Raw genomic sequence first — 2,848 nt, 5'->3', positions numbered from 1 at the left:
CAAGTTTCACCAGATGTCAAGGCAGCACATAATATCAGGCGTTAGTGTTAGGCCTTACACCACGTGGTGTAAGCAATGAAAGTTTGCAATGGAAAGAGAAAAGGTGAACTAAGGAACTGTGAAAGGAGACTATTGACCTGAGAATTAACTTGGTGGACAGTTAAAGGCCTGTGCTCAACAATACTCTTGTGGGTATTAACTAAACTTCATTTGTCCTATCCAGGCAGGAATTTGGGTTGGTTGTGGAGTTAGATTCAACTGTCCTCCTTTCACTGGACCAACTGTGGGCATTAAATTAAGTGGGCTCAGAAATACAGCATTCAGTCATGAAATTGAAATTGATAGCCCAGCAGCTAATCTAACAGGGACACTGAATTAAATGAGTTGGTCTTTTAAGGAATTAAGTTTTGGTACCCATCCATTTGGGTACTCTCTTTTTTTGCAACTTGCTCTCCCTGGCGTAATGTCCATACTCTGTAACCCATATCTAAATTGAATAAGGGGTAAGTGGAGTTCATCATATCTACCAGCTTTAGATATGAGTTACTCTTTAGATATGAGTTACTCTTTAGATATGATTACTCTTTAGATATGAGTTACTCTTTAGATATGAGTTACTCTGTAATATTAAAGCTGGTAGATACGATTAACTCCACTTACTCCTTATTCAGTGTTACAGTGCCATCTCTTTTCTCCTCTGAGCAGTCTCTCTGGGCCTCCTGAAGTGACAATTAGCTAAATTTAGGAGCCAATTTGGGCTGATGTGTTAATAAGAAAAGGCAATAGGTCCTATCTCCCTTCCCAAAGAGCATATGTGCATATGTAAATGGTGCTTGGAAGAGTACTTTAACTCTGCTAATTAGATAAAAAATGAGTTCTACTACTAAGTGGTTAAATATCCAGACTATGATCTTAAGCTATTGGATTAAGATCTGGATCTATAATTGCTCTTATGACCTTAGACATGCTACTTACTCCTTTGTGTGCTCTGGTTTGAACATATGCAATGAGAGTAATAACAGCTAACATTTATTAAGCCCTTGGTATGTGCAGAGGCTATACATGTATAATCTCATTTAATCCTCACAACACTTCTATGAGATAGATATCCTTATTTTCACATATGAGAAAACTATTATTATTTTACGTATTCTGAAGACCTCATAGTTAGAATAATTATACCTAGCATTTATTTATTTTTTCTTTTTCCCAGATCTTGGAGATTTATTTATTTATTATTTATTTATTTATTTTTGTTTTAGGTTCAAGGGTACATGTGAAGGTTTGTTACACAGATAAACTCATGTCATGGGGGTTTGGTGTACAGATTATTTCACCACCCAAGTTAAGTACCCAATAGTTATTTTTTCTAATCCTCTCCATCCTCCCACCCTCTACCCTCAAGTAGACTTCAGTGTCTTTTGTTCCCTTCTTTGTGTTCATGAGTTCTCATCATTCAGCTCTCACTTATAAGTGAGAACCTGTGATACTTGTTTTTCTGTTCCTGTGTTAGTTTGTTAAGTATAATAGCCTCTAACTCCATACATGTTCCTTCAAAATCCACTAAGTAGCATTTATTAAACGCTTACTATGTTCTAAGAATTATGCTAAGTGCTTTATACACATCTCATTTAATCTTCATAACTGCTGAATACATTTTCTGAATTATATAGCTAGTGAATTATTCTAGTCTCAGTTTCTCCATTAGCAGATCAGGGATAATAATAATATAACTATTATTATAAACCTTATAAACTTTATAAAGTTGGGATAGAAATTTTACAACCTCAAAAAGCTGTTGTGAAGGTAACACGAGGTAATATGGGTAAAGTATAGCTTAAGCACATAGTATTGCTGCATAAATAGTAGTTACTACTTTAATTCTATGCTTTACTTTCTCAGGGCATCTTAGTCAGTTCAGGTTGCTGTAACAGAATACCATATATTGGGTGGCTTATAAACAACAAACATTTATTTTTCACAGTTCTGGAGGCTGGGAAGACCAAGATAAACGCACCAGCAAATTTGGTGTCTGATGAGGGCCCATGTCCTCATCCATTGCTATTTTCTAACTGTAACCTTACATAAGAAAGAGCAAGGGAACTCTTTTGCACCTTTTTAATAATGGCACTAATCCCACACAAGAGGGCTCCACCCTCATGGCCTAATCACTTCCCAAAGGTGCCATCTCCTAACACCATCACCTTGGGGTTTAAGATTTCAACATATGAATTTTGAGGGGACACAAACATTCACAATGTAGCATTGGGTACGAACTGAATGTAACAATGATTACTTACTCACCTCCACTTCTTGCACAGGACATTTTATTTTTCCACTGCCTATCTCTGTACAGACAAGCATTCCTCTGGCATGCTTATTAATCTGGAAGAGGTGCCACACCTCACAACATCCACATGAACCCTTCGCTTGTACAGTAGCTGCTGCATTTTCAGTAATGGATGCAATTTTTATTTAGTAGTAAACTTCATGTAAAATAACTGAAAGCAAATACATCTTTTGAGTATTCTAAGAATGAGTTATGGCCCTAGTACAATGTTGATGTAAACATTTATTGGACCTACTATAAAATATTACTCATGGAGTCAAATATGCTTGCTGTGTGTCAGATACCACAGTAAGATGTTGGACATAATAAGATGTATTTCTCTTCTATTCCTTTCACCCATCCTTTGAACTAGGTATTCACTTTCTACTTTACAGAGCATAAAATGTAGACTTAGCTAGATTAAGTCACTTGCCTGATGTCATGAAGTTTGTAAGTGGCTAGTAATTATACCAGACTCAAAAGCTCATGTGACCACTTTTATTCCTGTCCTTCCAGTCT

This window comes from Papio anubis, chromosome X, assembly GCF_008728515.1.
Source record: "Papio anubis isolate 15944 chromosome X, Panubis1.0, whole genome shotgun sequence".
Classification (NCBI taxonomy): domain Eukaryota; kingdom Metazoa; phylum Chordata; class Mammalia; order Primates; family Cercopithecidae; genus Papio; species Papio anubis.
Note: the sequence above shows the minus strand (reverse complement) of the source record.